The sequence below is a fragment of the Harpia harpyja genome, chromosome 3, assembly GCF_026419915.1.
Source record: "Harpia harpyja isolate bHarHar1 chromosome 3, bHarHar1 primary haplotype, whole genome shotgun sequence".
NCBI classification, from domain to species: domain Eukaryota; kingdom Metazoa; phylum Chordata; class Aves; order Accipitriformes; family Accipitridae; genus Harpia; species Harpia harpyja.
The window spans coordinates 70919478-70938357 of NC_068942.1; the positions used below are offsets into that span (position 1 = coordinate 70919478).

Consider the following 18880-nt stretch of genomic DNA (forward strand, 5'->3'; position numbering starts at 1 on the left):
CCGGCGGCAGTCTCGCCCTCGGCCCTGCCTGTTGGCTTCACTTTTAACGTTTTTGTTTCCTGTGTTGTGGTGGGTGGGTTCGCGGGCAGCGCTTCCTGTCAGACATCACTCGGGGACCACAAAGCGAGCTGGATCAATAGTCTCGCCGCTGTGATGTCCTTTTGATTAGTGCGGTGTCTCAGTGGCCGGATCCCGGTGTCGTATCGGCCGCCCTTGGCTGGAGGTATCAGCCCGAGTCAGGCTCGGCCTGTCTCGGAAATGACAAGGTTTTCTATATCATCCCCTTATTGGCAACTTCTACTTTGTGTCAGATACAGACAATGGACTTGTCGGTTTTCATCTGCCAGAGGAGAAGCAGCTATAGATATCTCCCCTATGCAAATCTGTGCAGCCAAGCAAAGAGCACAGCCACTCACGGGGTGTCAGGGTCCCCTCCCGGGTGCCCAAAGACCTCTCCAGTTTTCTGGTCAGGAATCGTTATACCAAAGACACACTTGCTTCACTCTTCTCCTCCATCTTTAGAATGAGAAGAATTTGTAAAGGCCAAAACACACTTCCAAGTCCTCTTCTGTACGTTATGGGTTTGAACTGCAAGGTTACGCTTGGGTTGTTCTCTGGCTTTTCCTGGGAGCATGATGTTTATGGAAAGCTCGGTTATCACACGGGCGTTTGCAAGATGAGACCTGAAGAAAAAACCCACCCAGCGTTGCAAAACATTTGAAGAAGCTACAGGGATTACCTGCCTGGGCCCAGCTGCTGCGCTGGCATGGGAGCTGGGGCAGAGCCCACCGCCTCGCTGCAGTGGCATCGGTGCTGGCATCGGTGCTGCCCTCAGCCCAGCCCGTCTTGGTGTTGGGAGAGTGCTTCCCCGTCCATTTTATAACTAAAGGCTGGAGGATTATGTTCAGCCTTTGACTATCCAGTTCCCTTTCTCCACTTCTTCAGATGGCGTCGCTCCGAGCGAGACCTGCTGGAGGTGACTGGGGCCACTTTCTTTGCTCTGGCTCTGAGAACTGGTGGCCAGCAGCCGGCCTGCCTCAAACTGCCGGCCAGGCAGGACGCCTCTCAAACAGTGGATGAATAAAAATGGATATATAGACTGCTCCTGGCCTTATAAGGGAAAAAAAGAGAAAAGATTTTCACCGTGCTGCTTGTTTTTATTTTTGTTGTTACCTTTGCTAGCACAGGCAGCCGTGGGGCAGTATGACAGGACGCAGGCTGCACTGTGAGGCGCGGCTGTTAAACTGCTCAAAATAGTGAATCTTTCACCATTTTGGTCAAAAGCATCCTTAAAAGCGAGGAAAACCTTAGCATTGACTTGAAGCGCAGAGCATTTTACCTTTCAGTTTGCCTCTGAGGCCAACTTGGATACCAGCTGGCCCCCCCATAGCAGAAGCATGCCTGGGCTGCCCACCTCTGGCAAAGCTGAGACCCTCTGGCAGGGCAGATGTCAGGAGCCACCAGCCCCACTGCTGCACAGCCCCCTCCTGCTACCAGAAGGTGCTGGCATGTCCTGATAATCCCATCTGTTAAAAATGCTTGATGTTAATTGAGGAAAAATGCTGTATTTACCTTTTGCTCATCTTAACTCAGTTTGAAGAAAAGGCTCTGCTCTCCTTGCTTGGGGAGGACATTGTCCAGAAAGGTTAACGATAGAGGATGTTTGTATGGGAATGGAGTTTCCCAAGGAGGAAGCTGGGTAGAGGAGATGTGTCCTCCAGTTGTCATTTTAGTTTCCTGTTTTTAAATGACCGGTCTCAGCCTTTTAGAGAGAATACAGGGGCAAGCTGTGTTGGATGTGTGCTTTGCCATCATGACAGTGCGAAATGAATGAACTGATGCCTCCAGGCCTGCTCATGGAGGCCCTCAGGGCTCAGAAGCCCAGCATCTGCCATGGGTTGGGTGGTCCCATCTTTGGAAAACAGCCACTTGCCGGAGGGCACCTTCAGTTTAACAACAGGAGGGGTGTATCAGCGATGTGAGAGACTTGTTCCACCTTTAGTGCTGCCTAGTATGATACATGCCCCATAAGAGCTATAGGGCAGTTGATGTGGTTACCCGATGGGCTCCTGGACCTTCTTCCCCACTCAGACCCAAGCAGTGGTTACACCCAGCCCTGTAGCAGCACCCAGACCTCTTATGGGTCTCCAGTGGTGTCATGTCAACCTGCTAGCCAGGAACTTCGATGGACAAAGACATGCAGGCTGTCTTGCTGGAGGTAGGGTCTGGAATAGTGCTGTTTTGCCTCCAGATGCCCAACCAAATTTATGCATCAGCACAGCCTCCTTGCCCATCCTGAAAGCCTGAGAGAAATTGCTCCATAGCTCTTCTGCAGAAGGCACCGGGGAGAGGTGGGGACCTAAGCAGTTTTGGGGCACAATTCCCTGTGTAAAGACACCATCAACAGTTTGGAAGATAGGTGTGAGCCAGTAAACTGGAAGGGTCATTCCTGCTGCCCATGGTACTGGACTGAGGTTGGACATATTGATGGAGCAAGGTTGTTCGTACCAGCGAGAGCTACATTATAAAGGGGCTAGCAGATGGATGCCTAACACAAAGGATTGAATTCAGTGCTGACCTGCACCACGTGCAGCCCTTCAGTGGGCTGGCGTGGGGTGCCAGTCAGCTTTCAGTTTGTCCCCAGTGAAGCCCTTATTCTAGTTGGACTCTATTATACGGCATGGGGTTTGCTGCGTTAATGGGAATGGGATCAGAAACACCTATATGGGAGACACTGCCCACAAACAAAAGTAATTTTTCAGTTTTTCACAATTTGACTAGTGTTTCTGGGAAAAAAAAGGCTCCTGATGGTGATCCGTGTCTAAAATTTCTGCTAGGTAGCTGCATCCTGCTGTGTCCTGCCCTGACCCTACATCATTTTCAGCTGTCACTGGCTGTCCCTTGCTCTTGCCTTGTGAACTGTGTGAAACAAAACAAGAACAAGTACAGCACAAAAGTGTGAACGGCCTGTGCTGCAGACCTCCCTTGGGCTGTCTTCAAGAACAGAGGCCGGGAGCCAGCGGCTCTGGAGACGTTGCCCTGGGTGAACTCCAGGAGAAGACAACTTGCTCCGCATGCCAGTGAACAGCCTCTCACCGGCGCGGCTGAGGGGCACCAAGCTCCTGGCGCTCGTTAAAGCAGCCAGCGTGGGGTCAGGGCACAGAAAAGCAAAGCCTGAAGGTCTCTTTGTGGTTTCTAAAAGGGTGGGTTGGACTTCTGGGCAAGCAGCACCTCTGCTGCTCCTGCCTGCTGAGCACCCTGCCGCCTTCTTGCCAGGGCAGCATGGGGCTGGGGAAGCTCCTCCTTAACTTTCTCATACAATGCAGCAGAAAGTCTGTTATTTCTGCATAGCCTGGAGCTCAGACAAGCTACTCTAAGTCTGGGTCTGGCTGACTGCAAAAAGCGTTACCCAGCTTTTGTTTGCTTGGCTTTGTTTTCCCTTTTGTTTCCCCCTCTTATTTTTTTTTTTCATTCTGAGTAGGGGGAGCATTTGAATCCCCAGCAAATCAGCGCAAGATTGATTTTTAGCAACACCTAACATATCCACTGCTCTCCTGCAGTCAGAAGAAGAAAGCAGAGGAACTGTGCTGAACTGCAGTGACGTGGGGTGCCTTCATCATCCACGTACACCAAGGTTGGAGCGGGCAGCCCGCAGGCAGCGAGAGCAGCCGCTTGTCCTCCTGCCTGCTGCAGCCGACTCACGTGCCCTGTGCTTGCGCTGCCTCTGACACAGACCCGGGTTTCTGTCCATATATATATATATTTCTAACCTGTGGCAGAAGCGATGTTAGGCTTACCGTTGGGTGTTTGTGGTTTTTTTGGCATGGCGATCGTTTGACCTCTCTCCCTGCTCTGCAATGAAGAGGAAGTTGACTGAATGTTTGTTACATTTTGTAGATTACGTATGCTCATCTACAGCATATGTTTACAATGAATTTATAGACCCCTATAAAGGGGCTTACAGGCATTATATTTAATTAATGTGGCAGAAATTATATCATTGTAATAACTGCCTGGCCTTTAGAGGTAAAACTCAGAGCCAAGGATTCCCAGATGAATCATCTCTGATAAGAACCAGAAATGACACAGGACATATATTGTATAGTGAATTTGTTTGGATTGGTACCTTTAGGGTATTCAGCCTTGCCAAATCTCTGCGGAGCTGACACAGTTTATTACACATTTTCATTTATTAAGAGATTATTTGACTGCAGTTTGTTGTTTTATTGTACAGCAGGTGATAATTTTACACTAAATTAACTGTAACATCTCTGTTAGGAACAGGCCGAAGAGGCTTCTTGCTATGATGCTAAATACTAAGTAATGGCTTTTATTCATCAAGGGAGTAATTTACTCTCATGTGCAGGGCTTGAATAAGACTCTCCACCAACCTGTTATTAGCCTGCGCGTGTATGCGGTTCAGGTTAGGGTTAATGGGTCTTGTGCCAACGCAGGCTGCCTCTTAGAAACAGATATCTGTGCTAGCTCGCTACCTTGAGGGTTGAGTAAAAAATGGTTCAAGGCTACCACATCTGCACTTAGGCAGACAAATGGCCACTGAGGTCTGGAGGTGGGTGATGCTCGTCGTGGCAGCCCAGGAGCCTGGCTTTTAGCATCTAAAGAGGTTACAGCTGGGCAGGCAAAAACGTGAAAGCTCCTAGCACAGTCTGACTCGTCAGTAAAATAAAAAGATGCTGTTTCTGTTCCTGGCTTAAATATTTGTTATTTCAACTGAAGAAATAATTCAACCAGAAAAATAATTTTCAAACCTTTTATAAAAACAAAGGAAAAAACGAGCAACAACAACCATCTCCCTTTTCCCACAGAAATTAATAACTTTTGAAGGAAAAATATTTATTCAAAAGCCCCTTTTTCCATTTAAAATAGATTACAGATGAAAATAATTTGCTTATCCCTTAATGAAGTCCATTATACCAGACTAGTTTCATAGTCTGTCTCACACAGATACCGTCGAGTTAAGCTTTGTGTTGGGAGATGGGAATTCAACACCAAATTGAATTGGAGACTGAAGCAGGAACAATTATGGCTGCAAATTATTAAAGCTTTGCTATATTGGAAATTCACAGCATGCTTATAGTGGTAACTTACTATTAAGAAGAACCATACTACAAAGCTAAAAATAGAGGAAAAAATCAGAACCATATTGCTTTGATCACAATTCCATGTTTAAAGAAAGTAATCATTGGCAAAATAATCCCCTTCCCAACTGCGCCGTGGATTAGCTTTGGTTAATGCTAACATTTCCTTTATATGAATCACATCAAGGGAAAAATTATCAATTAAAATCTAGGGCTGAGTAAGTAATTCATAGTAAATAATTTACTCAAGGGAACCCCCTGACACACACACGCTCTTTCTCACTTATGTCTTTTCTGCAAGCACACACTGACTTTCAGCACATGATACTGGTGAGCAATAACTTACCGAGTGGTTAGCTGTGAGTTACACACATTTGTTCTGACTGGACAAGCAGATGAAGTCTTATATTTCTACCTGCTGAAGGGATGATCAGAGCTCCTAAATTAGGTGTCCAGTGTATTTTTTTTTATGATTAGTTATTCCAAATTGTCTTCTGGGGAATATTTTCTAGCACTCCTTTTAAAATTCACTACTCAAAGATCATTCTGTGGCAAGCTTGTTAGCTGGAGCGCTCATGGAAAGCTGCTACCAAAGCAGTGCACATCCACATGCTGAGAATATGAAAAATTATTCTTAACTACTTTTTGCAGTATTCCCCAGATCTGAAAGCATTGAATGGGCTTGTGTGGTTTATTGATTTTGGGGTGTTTGTTATTGTTTTTGGATGAGGGAATGTGAGACTATGTAAATGGCTGTTGTCCGTTGCCTTTTGGGAATGACATTTGATTTCTTCCCCCCTCTCCAATTTTTTGGAGTCCCTGTTTGCTGCAAAGGAAACATACAGCCAATTTCCAGCTCATCATTAATGTGGGTTTGGGTTTTTTTTCAACAGCAAGGGCAATACCAGCCTATGAAACAAAACTCTCCCAGGCACCAGGCCTGGGAATTAAGTGTTTGTGAGTGGGAGGCTCTGCCCGTGCATCCCAGCTCAGATGCAAGCATTTGGGGAAAAAACGTGCGCACTTGAGAGCGGAGGAGGTGCATGGCACCCCATGGACACCAAAGGCACACCTGTGCAGAAGGTATGCTTGAGAACGAATCCTTTGCTGGATAGCTTACAAAAGCTGCTTCTCCTAAAGCCACCAGCAAAAAAAGATGAGCAAATCTGGGAATAAACTGAGATTCAAACAAATCCTTTGTGCACATTCAACATATCTTTTGTGCAAAGTTGAGAATTGAAATGTATTCGATCCTTTGAAGGAAGTTACAGTCAGCGCATTTTTAGAGGGATGCGGTCTTGTGCCTGGACTGGAACCTTCAGGTCCCTTCTGCCCTTGCCTCTGTAACAGCCCAGTGATGTACATCTCTGTAGTTTTTAGCTGGCACACAACAGCATAGTGTGAGCTTGTAAAGCCCTGAGAGATCCCTAAGTGAGGGCTGTTCTACAAGGGCCCACTGAGATTACAACAGACAGGATTGCAAACAGTGAGGTGAGCTGACATGAGTGACATGAACATCAACTAGATCATGTCTATTTCTAACATCCAGCAAAATTATTAGAACCACTACTTTTATCATCAGCAAGGATAAAAAAACCCTAAAAGGATAGGGCTACTATAGGACATCCTATACAAAATGATGCTTGGAGGTTGCACCACTGTATATGCTATTAAGTTACATTTCTACATATCTATCATCCCTGTAGCCTGCTCAAAGAGCTGTAAGTAAAACCTGAGCAGCTGATAACCACTTCACAAATGAAAACCTTGATTTTATTTGATGGTGTAAGACTTGAGTAGAAAATGGGGGGAAAAACACAGAGCAGAATAAATTTTATTAGTAGAGTAGATGTGGCAGAATAATTACAATTTCTGGGAGAGTCTTGGAAACAGCATAAGAAGGCTGGAAAAGAAATAGCAGCTTAAATTTTGATTGTCTGTTTGGGGTGATAGTAAAGTCAAGAGTTCCATTTCCAGTCTGAAATCCTTATATCCAATACTACAGAGCATTAGAGCCTAAATAAGGATTTGAATACAAATGTCTTCAACTCCGGCTCACCACAAAATTAAAGGATCTGTTCCAGGAAATACAGTATCCGCATGAAGCGACCCCCCTAGATCTATGGCTTTGAAGCTTAAGTTTTAATTTGGGATTAAGAAAAAAAAGAAGTTGCACAAGGCCCTGCAGAAGTCTGACATGGTGTCCTGGAAGAGATCCTGTGCCGCTGCCGGCTCAAGCAGAGCTGGGTTGGAGGTCTCGCCACTTGCCCGCCCCGGAGAGGGAACGCTGCCCACGGTGATGCTGCTGATGCGAGGGTGATGCTGCTGGGGCAAGAGTGATTCAGCTGCGAACACAGAGAGAAACGCTGAATCCAGGACAGGCGGGATGGCACACAGGCTGGCTGAGCCCCAATGATGCTGGTTTTAAAGCCAAACACACGTGTTTTGTGTTAAGGCTGGCCTCCCTCTGTCCAAATGCGTTGCAGATTACAGATGATGTGGGCTTTGCATGGGTAATTTTTTCTTTCTCATCTTGGTATAAGGCAGCCCAGGAGACACTATCATATATGATGTGTGCATTTTTCTTGCGCTCTGTGTTTCATTTCCTCAAAAGAGCTTCTTAGCAGCCCAGATAAGTAGGTGACCACTTCTATTACTCTCAGCGTTGAGCAACATTATTATTTTGCTTGTCCTCTTTTATGTGCAGGCTTGAGTGCACTTGGAAGCACCAGGCAGAGCTCACTCATTTAGGGACATCTGAACTGGGGTAAAATAAGATATCCAGTAGCTTTTACCATCACGCCTTTACCTCCTAGTGTAGACAGAGCTGGCCGTAGGGTCATCTTCAATAGATGCCCATGGGTGGCCCTACCAAACAAGATGCCTCAGCGCTGGAAGTGCTGTGTCCCAGCAACGGCGATGGCAGGGTCCCGGGATGCAGGGGATGCTGTTAGCTGAGCTGCTTTGGAGCTGGGGCTGGGCCATGGCTCCAGTGCTGGGCCAGCTGGCTCCGGGGTTTGTGGCCTCTGTGGTGTTTTCCCTGGGTCAGTGTCACAGACCCGGCAGCACCGGGAGGCTCTGCCTCGGGGTGACAGTGGGGAGTCACTGACCAACTGCACCGACACACTGCCAGCTGCCCAGTTGCTCTGTAAGCAATTCTGAGCTTGGGTTTTGGTTTTTTTTATTCGGTTACATAAAATATTCAAATTTGAAAAAAACCCCAAACCCCACAACACCTAAAGATATTTCCAGAGAATAGTATTTTCCGTCTGCTCCTGCTGGGCAGGGTCCCTGGCCCTTCGGCCCCTGGGGCAGTAGTTTCCATTTTGAGCTCTGATGTTCTTTGGTCAGACCTGGCTACAGGAGCCTGTCCAAAATAGGGGCCTCCTAAGCCTGGTTCACGAGCCACTTGCAAGCTCCACTCCAAGGTGAGTGTATGCAAATCCACTGGCTGTATTCCTTGTCTTTCTTGCTTGTTGTGCAACTAAAGATTGGTTTCTGAGTGATCCCACTGTGCATCCTGAGTCCTGCAGGGAGACATGCCAGTACGAGCCATATTAGTAAAAAGAGCTAGTAAAAGGGTAGACAACTTTATTTTAGCCAGTGAGAGAATATGTGCATCGTAGCTCAGCTGTGGGCTTGGAGGGCCAGGGAACCTTTGGTGAGGGGCTGCTGCTCAGCAGACACGGGTTGTAATTTTTTCACCTGGAAGAGCTGCATCTTCCCAAGGAGGGAAGAGCCTCCAAATCCCTCCTGTGATGTCTGAAAACATTTTGAAAATTTTTCCCTTTTTCAAATAAAGAACTCATTAAGTTTTCTGTTCCTCTGAGTCCCCGGGCTTCCCATTCCCAGAGGCATAACATTGAGCCTAATCACCAACTAGAACAACTGAGGCCTTTATTTTGGTGTAAAGCTGCATGAAAAAAAGAAAGTCCCCTGTGTATACAGCTGTAACACTTGCATGATTGCAAGAAAAATGGAGGAACCCACAACTGATTTCCAAATCTGCGTCTTCCTTTTTCCTATAATGAGCATGATGCATAATTTACACAGGCAAGAAAATGTATGAAGCTGATTATTTTTTTCTTTCTGTTTGTTTTCATTCAGTTGCAGGGCTGGAACTCCAGAAAGCTGAGATAAGAGCCCTACCCTTTCCTTGGTGCGGCGAGCACGATATGGAGGATGGAGAGGAACTCAAGGTAAAACTGTGAGGACTTAGTTGGGTCTTTCCAGCAGCTATCAAAAAACCCCCCGTCTTGTCTCTTTCCTGTTTTGAAAAGGAGGAGCATGAGAGCCTTGGTGTGAAATGCTTAGCGGTGTCAGGGGCAATCAATGTCTCAGTCACTGAGATACCTGCCCACACCCAGGACTATGGCAATAAACTGCTGACTACAACCAATATTATAAAAATTCCTCCCTGGATGCCTTAGACACATCAGTGGTTTTGCATGTGTCGAAGACTCACTGGGCGATGACATATTTCCTCCTTGGGTTGACTCATGAGCTGCTCCTCCTGGTTATTATGAAAGTTGGAAGCACTTTACCGTTGCCTGCTGCAAGTACATTTCATGGAAAGAGAGAAAAATCTCAATATTATCTCTGCATTCAGTGATTTGACCCTTTCACTTTTGCAGTTGGTGAGCTTTGCCACTTTGACATTTATTAAATAGCTTGTTAGTGGCATAAGCAACGACAATAAAATTTGTGTGTTTAATTTAAAGCAAACAATCTCCGCTGTTAATCTGGTCTTCAAGGCCTGAAGTAAACAACCACATTTCAAGGGAATGCTACTAAGGAAAGAAAAGTCTGTTGGGTGCTACTTTTTTTAAATGATGAGACAAAATGTTTAACGGTCTAAAAGCTCTAAGCCCCGAGTTGTTATGGGGAGATAACAGCTCCGTTAATTAGGTGATCAAATAATTCTTTATTAGTAAATTCTTGCATCGGTCTGGCATGGCTTGTGCTTGTTTATGAGACATGTGACTCTCTTCTTTTGAGCATTTATAATATTCCAGTAGGTTATTTAATGTAATTGCCATAATTCTTTAATCCGTATATTTTCATCAATGTTGTGTGCTGATTGTGACCTGGTTGAGGGTATTTGTCTGTGCTGATTTTCAGCAGCTGGCAGGAAAAAAATAAAAGGTCTTTTCATGATGTGCAAGTTTGCCACTGATTCAGCCCTTGTTTTCTGTCACTCACCAGGAGAGCTGAGACTGGTAGATCCATGTACTTGAGCTCATTCCGAGTTAGCACCACGCCAGCACGTGGGCAGAGGGAAAAGCGAGAGGGAAGAGACTGGATAAAGCCATTAGGGCAGCTGACAGGGAGACCAGGAGCCGACCTAGCTCCCCTGCCGCTGACTCCTGAGCAGGGGCAGTTTATATGGGGATGGACAACACCTCCTGTTGCGGCTGCTTGCCCTGCCGCACGGACGGTGAAATCGCCTGTGAGCTGCTGATGGCCAGAGCTTACAGCCTGGTGGTTAAAGGGAAACTAAAATCACTGCTGATCCACCTGGAAACGTGGGCTGTAGGCAGAGCGCTCAGGCGTGCGGCAAGAGCTGGCGTGGGGAGCCGGAGGGACGGCGGCAGAGCTCTGCCAGCAGAAGTCACCCAGCCCTCGAGTCAGCCCCACGCCGTCTTGCAGGGACGTGGGCTGCCCAGATTGAAATCGCTGGTGGATTTAAATCAGACCTAGCATTTCGCAATGCAGTCTCTCCCTGTAGTTCCTGTATCCATTTGTATATCATACAGCTCCTTCACAGCCTGCGGTACTTTTAACACGTAATATACATGTTTATCTCAATGTGGGATAGACACCAATTAACACTGCTCATTAATGAGGGCACAATCAACTTGAATAACCTTGAACCACCGAGTGCACACAGTGATGTATGAATGAGAGGTTAACTGCAGATGACAGCTCATTTCTTTTTGTTCTTCTGCCCAGAACATGCTGCCAATACGCACATTATAAATAATGTGTTCTTGTGATGGTAGGGGGGGCATTTCAGAAGTGAGTGTCACTTCTTTGTTTTAGGAGTGCTTGCATGACATTCGGGGTTTCAGCCTTAATACCATCTATTGCCTTGGTGGCTGGGATCAGCTGTTTCCCCCCAGGATCTCCACTGCTGGTACCCTCGACTGCAGCCCCGTTCTGCTTTCTGAATTAGAAAGTTGAATGTGAAACAGATTAACTTAAAAACCTACAGAAAAGGGCAAGTGGCATTTTTGATGTGCCTGAGACGCCCGGGCCCATCTGACTCACAGTTCACAAGTCGCAGAGTGGTGTCATTTGTAATTCGTGTTAATGCTCGCTTGCTCACCCACCCACAGCTGTGTTATATACTGCTTTTCCATGCAAAACGCTCAGCCAGCGATAAAGCCCAGTTACCATCACGCTATCTCCGCTCTCGCACAGATTATGCCACCTCAGTGTTCTTTCTGTGGGGAATATATTTACTTGCTGTAAGGAGCCATCTAGTGAGGGTTTACTGCACATAAAATCAAAGTAAGCGTTTCTTTACTGTTTCCAGGCAATACCGAAAGAAAAAGTGCTATTTTTTTTTTCCTCCTCCCCCCCTCCATGTGCTCCTGCTGCACTCGAGCCACAGCGAAAGCAAACAGCTTGCGCAGGTGAGGCTGTGTGGGACTGAATGCTTATTCCTCTGGCCACCTCTTTACAAAAGACAGGGAGCACACATGCTCACCCTCGCTCAGCTCTGCTCTTGAGGTACCCACGCGGAGTAAGGAAGAGTCCCAAAGGACCTGCCCTCTGCGCTGGCAAGAGCGAAAGCAAAGCGAGTGGGTGGAGAATACAGGGAAGGGCCACGCTAGGCAGAAGTGAAAGGCCTGGTCCCATTTTAGCAAATGGGGAGCGGAAGAACAGAGCAAGCTGGTGAAGTGCCCCTTGTCATGCAGGCAGCGATGGCATAGCCGGGAACTTAATTCAATTTACAGAAGAGCCTCAGTCAGCAGACAGATAAAGACAGCGGCGTTTGAATGGTGGGAACTTCTGTGCTAGTTTGTTTTGGGGTTTTTTTTTTTTGTTCTTTAAAGAATGATGAACTTCAGCAGATGAAAATGTGAGGGTAGAGTTGAGAGTGTTGGTGCACTACAGAAATTTGAAGTTACTGCTCCTGGAGCATCAAAAGTACAGCTACATTGCAAATCTATATTGTTATGAATTTTACAGTTTGCAGAAGGTACTGAACACACCAAGTTAAATATTAAGCACTCACTCAGTGAAATGACAGCAGCTTTTCTACAGGGTAGAAGTAAGATTTCGCGTTGTGCTCTGAAACTATATCCAGTGAGTGTGGCTGGGTGGAGGGAGGGGGTACAGGAGCAGCATCATTCATTTTGGTTGTACCGAAGCAGTCTCCAGGCTAAATCTGAGCGGCCACAGGCAGCAGAGTCTCCGTCGCGGTGTGCCTGGGATGCTCCACAGCAGGTGATGTGCTGGAGTCTCCTTCGTGACATTCACTGTGGAGCCTCCTCCGGTCCCTGCGAGCCTCTTGGGGTGGGAGTTTGCAAGCAAACAAGCAGCTGCGCTTCACTTTGAGCAGCCTTATGCTGTGCTGGCACTGGAGTAATCCTCCCCATCTCCTGCCTGCGTATTTCCAGCGCTGGTTCTCAGCTTTTCCATCCCTCGATAGCTCAGCTTTGTGCTCTCCCATGTTGTCCTCAGCTCAGTTGCCTTAGGGACAACTGGCCAGCCCTGGATGGGAGAGTGCCGAGCGTCAGCTCCTCCGTAGGGCTGAAAAAAATGGCGGGCACGCTGGAGGAAACTGATGCTGAGACGTTTGACACTGTAGTACACAATAAACAGGACAGTAATTTTTCATAGCTACACTGCATATCAGGATAGGGAAAGTAATCCAACTTTTATAAACAAGCCTTTATTCTACAAAACCCAGACACGCTCTCATGCACAAGAAAATGCACTGAATTATGAATGCCTGTCATTTTACAATAACCCTTTTTTTTTTTTCTTTGAAAATACAAACAATGAAATTTTTTTTTTTACAGGGAGAAAATCCCCATTTTTAGTCTGTGGAAAGTATTTGACTACATCAATGATTAATAGGTTTAATGTAATAGCTGCAACTGAAATTTAAAAAGCAAACAAGCCAAACAGAGCCGAATGGATTTGTTATAATGATTTCATTAGGGATTTTTAAAAGTTTGCTTTATACTTGCAGTTTGTTGTCAGAAAAAATTGGCTGAATTCAGTCAAAATGGTTTGTTCTTTGTCTGTCCGTGGTCACCATAGCTACCATTTCAATCTGTTAACATATGTGGTATTATTTTGTTCCTTTCTCTTAAACTCTGTTCACAGATGCTGTCAAGATTTTCCTTTGTACATATCTGATCGGTTCGTGCCAGGTTTGGCTCCACGCCTTTTCAGATGAGAGCCTCTATGATGAGGACAAGGTGGTTAGGCACTTGGTGCAGCAATGGAGACAGAAGGAGAAGCTGGGGTGGGGATGGCTTCTACTCCACTATGGCATGGGATCTGTGAGAAATATCTTGGGAAGATATTCTCAGAAGCGTATCTTTTCTCTGGAGAGGTAGGTATTCCCTGGGTGTGCTGTGGCAGATCTTCAGCTGCCGTAAATCAGTATAAATGCATTCATTTTAGTGGTGCTGTCGTGCCTGCTGATGGTCAGGTCCTGTGATGTTGCTCATTACACAGGTTTTGGGTAAGGAGCCAAGAGATGAAGGGAGGCACGGCTACATAATTTTAAATAAATAAGTAATAAGATTGTATAGCCTCTATGCTCTTGCTCTTTCCAGTCTTAGAAAAGGTTCAGGTTGCCACTGAGTAAGGAGGTGAATCCACTCTGTACAATGGAGGTGACTGGAATATCTAGTGGAGATCAGATTATCCACACTTCACATTTTAATTGGCATTGAGTGGGGAAAAGAGTCGGTTTTCTCTATTGCTGAATGTGAAGATGATTGAGATGGCTTCGTTTTCTTTCAAGCTGTGAAGCAGGCAGGTAAATGTATTGATGTGAGTATGTATGCAGTACAGTTTATAGCGGGGAAGCCATAAGAGAAATCAGATAGTCTGGAAAATATAAATTTTCTTTCACAACAAAGCTCTCACAGTGAAGAGTAAAGTTAAGGTGAGTCTGTCTCTTTTTTTTTTTTTCATCATAGTATAAAAGCCTTTGTTTAAAGCTCTCTGGGTCTGATTTTCAGAGCCGCTGAGCACCCTGCTCTCTGATTTGTTTTAACTGGAGATGTCGGTGTTCAGCATTTCTGGCAGCCGGGGCCCCTGTACTAATGCCTGCAGAGAGTAGCTGGAGAAAGTGTGAGAAACATTATTGTAATGAGGGGCTAATTCTGCCTCTTCTTCCTGCCTCTCAGTGCAGATGAAAGAGTGCCTGCGAGTCATGTTATGTGCATGGAGAAAGGGAATTCTGATTTACTGGCTCTGGCTCCCCAGGGGCAGGGATGCTCTCCTAGCACAACTCACAGTAAGTCACATCTGCATTTCCAGTATAAGGCCCATTTTTAAGGACTCCTAGTTCGGCTATAAAAATTCACTTAGCGTGCATGAATAGAAACCAAATTGACAAGATAGACCATAACTGCTCTGAAAGGGCCATTAGTTCCTGTCGTATGAAAAATCCACGTTTAAAAAAGCGAGTATTGTTCACATTTGCACAACAGGCTGTAACTGTTCCTTCTAAGTCATTATAGCCTGTACGGACATAATCATTTTCAAAATCACTATTGATACCACAGGCACAGAAACAGCAGGAAGCAGATGCCTGTGCTTGATATTAATCCAGAGCCTTCCAGTGCCTCTGAGCAAGTTCGGATCAGTCTAAACTCTACATTTACGCTGATGTAACTGAGAAGAGGAAGACCACAGAACAAAGAATTGATCTGATGACTGGGAGTTTGGTGCAGGGTTTCTGGTGTCCTCAGATGAATGGCAGCAGTGCAGTGGCTGTGAGAGTGTACCAACAAGTTGTCCATTGAGAAACACCATCCATCCCCTCTGCTCAGTGCTGGTGGGGAGGGTAGGGGAAATGCATCTGTATTTGGTCCTTTTGGTGTTTAATAAGGGAAAAGCCCGGGGCAGATAGGAATGTAGCTCTTTTTTTAATTGTGATTTTAAGAGGTACTAGGTTATGGCATTTTCTAAAATTGTTTCTTTAAGCCGGTGATTAATCCCTCACTTGATGTCAAATTGAAGTTTCTTTGATTTTTTTTTTCTTTTCTTTTGCAGGTTTTCATGTGTTGCAGGTTTTCCTTAGACAAATAGTAGTGAGGAACTCACTTTGATTTCTCTCTCCTCCCCCTGAGATTGCTAGCATTTGAGATTTCCAGATTATATTTGGAATGAATGGAAGAGAGAGTGTAAAATCAAAGGTTGGCACTAGAGTCCTGATGAGTTGTGCTATGCCTTAGGGGTGTGTTCATGGAAGCACTGGGCCTGAGCCTTCTTGTACTGGTTTTACAACAAAGGGGATTTCCAGGGATTTCAGCAGAGTGATCCCCATGTTCGTCAGAAGGATGTGAATAAGACTACTTTCTCTACTCCCACGTGTGCGTATGGACATACCAACCTATACATTTTTACTCTCTTACAAAAGTTTTCTTGGACCTATGACTATGCGTTTTGAGGGCAATTTCAGATGAATTTCTAACAGTTCCCTTTCCCATGGGAATGCCAGTGGTCAGAGGCCCTGTAGGATACCCCTGGCTGAATTTCCCTAAGATCATGCTATGTCATGGGAAGAGATTGGGCTGAGTGGTGGAGTAAAGGGGGCTGTGTTGACAGAGAGTCAAACTGGGGATTTTTTGGTAGGATTTCAGGAGCAAGCAGCTGCCTCTCAGCTGGACCTCTCCTCCCCATTGCTGGGATTACAATAGCAGCAAGGCAAGTGAAGAGGACCTTCAGGGAGGCAGGAGACTGCCTGGCTGAGGGACTTTGCTGCAGGGTTTCTGCTGGAGCCCTGGACACCAGCGTGCCTCCGTGGGAGCGTGCAGGCAGGGGGCTTGCCTGCCAGGTTGCAAAGGTGGGACACCTCTCTCTGGGCTGCCTTTTCTGCTCCCACCAGTGGACTGCAACGACATGGGCCACTGGAAAGCTGCCACCGTGGAGGGTCTCGCATAGAGGAGTTGTCCTGCCGGATCCGGCTGATGCTTCTTGTAGCCTGTTAGCCTTGCCACTAGCAGCATCCTTCAAAGGTAACACCACAGCACTGTGCAAGTAGCTGCTCCTGGGGAAAGCTTCCTCCCTCACTCAAAAAAAAAAAGGAGATTGATTTAAATGCTGAAGTGCAAGGGATTGTATTCCTTGCAAAGCTCTTAAAATTAATATCTGCTGTTAAAGCCCTGGATATCTTAATGTACAGCATCCAATCTTTGTCCCATTAGGTCTTGTGACCAAGAGCTCACTGAAGGGATTGTGTGCATTTCTTGTTTGAAATCTCCTGTGAGAAAAATTAAGTTATTGGACTCCTGGCCACCCTGAAAACGATGGCAGCTGTCCCCTGCATCTCTGTCTCCCCTCACAGACTTTAGCATTGCGTGCTGGCTGCCCCACTGCCGAGATGGTGATGATGGAGAGGAGTGAAACGAAAGAAGTTTATAAAAAGAGAGTGTTATCTTCCCAGGTAAGTGCAGTGCTAGCTGCAATTGTCCCTACGATGAAGTGGCTCCTGAAAAGGAAATCTTTTTTCCCCGTTTTTTTTTTTTTAAGGAGTGATGAATCTCTTCACACCTTGTGTTTCTCTTCTGATACAGAGATTTTTTACTTAAACACAGAACTGAGTGGAGCAAACCCATCAGCTATCTGAGGCTTTCTACTCTGATTTTGCTACGTGCCTCTTCCTCATCCTCAGGAAGGGAATGGTGTCTGTCCCACCTCATAAGAGGCTTGGTTTCTGTGAGAAGGCACCAGCTATGGAGGGGTTAATGGCACCAGAGCCTAGCTCCTGTCTCACCCCTTCTCACTGCTGTCCCTTCCCACTTTCCTCTCCTGAGCCCTTCTTCAGGGCTGCTCAGGGGTGCAGGGTGGGGGGCAGAGAGGGGCTGCCTGCTCTGGGTGCTGTCTGCCGGGGGGTGCCCCTGCTCCAGAGCCCCCCCTGGCTGGGGAGGTGGGGGAGCTAAGGGGGAACAGGGCTCCTCAACAGCCTGAAATTTAATTAGCTGAGAGAAGCTCCCAGGAGGAAAAGGAGAGAGGGGAGTCCAGTGGGAGCAACATGGGGTGGCGGGGAAGGCCATATGCCCCAGGAGCCAAATCCCTGCTGAGGGGATGCTCACAGCAGCATGTACAGATGGGTGACTCCTGTTCCCCTCAGCTTCACAAGCTGTGAAATAGCTCCTAGCACGGAGGCTGAAACAAACCCACTGGGGTCTGCGTTCACACTTTGCTGGGATAGGTGGGGTGTTCTCTGCAACTCTGCCCACACCAAGGCATCATGTGTTTGTCCCGCTGTTCTGCCTGGCATCGCCAGCCTGTGCCTGTGCAGGATTTCAGTCCCATCCTCTCCTTCCTCCCAGGGCTAGCTCTTAGTGCCTCCCCTCTGGGCCAGCCAGGAGCCTCGCTCCAGGCCAAGACGGGGTTCCCCTGCCACTGCGGCTCCCCTGGTCCCACCATGCTCACCCTGCAGCTGCCAGCACCCCTTCTCCTGCCTGCCCCCGCTGATCCAGCCCCAGCTGCCTCTCTGCACCCTCACACTCCCACCACGGTCCTCCCCGTATTTTTTCCGCTGGCCTCCCACTCACTACAGGATATGAGCCGTTCTCTCCAGTGGGAAATGAAAGTTTGGATTAAAATTTGCAGTATTATTCCTTCTCTAAAAGCAGCTTTCAGGCTGAAAGGCTCCAAGGACAAATTTCCAAAGGAGCGCAGGAGCTTTAGGGACAGATTTTTAAGGTCTTTTAGCTACATTAAAATGAAATTAGATGCCCCTTGGGATTTTTTCAGCAGAAGGAGGTGTTTTTGAAATTTGCATGTGATGTCTGTTTATGTCTTTCAGGCATCTAAATGCTTCCAGAGATTTGGGTTTTGAACACCTAAGTCCCCTTGAAACCAAAGCAAGCCAGGCATCAACTCCCCTACATTCCCTCCAAATTCCAGCCAAAATTGTTGTCAAACTTGGAGCACGAAGTTCTAATGTAAGAGATTATAAACTCGATTTCCGCTCTGCTTTAGCAGGCAGCTTAGCACCAGGGGAAAAAAAACAACCCATAGTGTTGACTGTATAAACATCTTGTTCAAAGGGTAACACTTTCCTGATTAATAGCCTTTCAGTATTAAAAACAATCAGTCTAGATTGTGATTAATTGTCCCTTCTACTACTAGTAACCAAATATATGTGTGTGTATATACATACATACATATATATATACACACTTGTGTAAACATACAGGGACATTCTCACTGGGGTAAGCATTTTTAGTGTGTCCGTTTCAAAGGAAAATACAATACGCAGGAGGTGCGAGCCGGGCAAACGGGAAGGGTTTTAGCTCTTGTAACCCTTTGTTGCAAGAACCAGCAGCCCCAGGGATGCGCAGTGAGCATTGCTGTCCTGGGGAAAGGCACAGAACACTCACCTGGGCAGGGAGGAGACCAAGAAAGAGGCAGAAGATGCTCTGCTTTTCGTCCGGGGAATGAAGGCTGCTTAGTTGTTGGGCATCCTGGCTGCATTTCTGTTTCATCTGTATTTTACTTGTGGGACTGACAGGGTTAATGACAATAAAAAGTTTTCATTTAAAAGATGGCTTTTAGGAGGTGCTTTTCCCTTG

The 18880-nt window shown here is 46.5% G+C and overlaps 1 long non-coding RNA gene across 1 annotated transcript; it reads left to right on the forward strand.

Annotated features, from left to right (window-relative positions):
- Positions 1 to 9214: 9214 nt before the first annotated feature.
- Positions 9215 to 18880, forward strand: LOC128139987 (uncharacterized). Its single transcript, XR_008234578.1, has 4 exons — positions 9215 to 9298; positions 13443 to 14589; positions 15351 to 16743; positions 18112 to 18880. It is a non-coding gene; the product is annotated as an uncharacterized LOC128139987 (long non-coding RNA).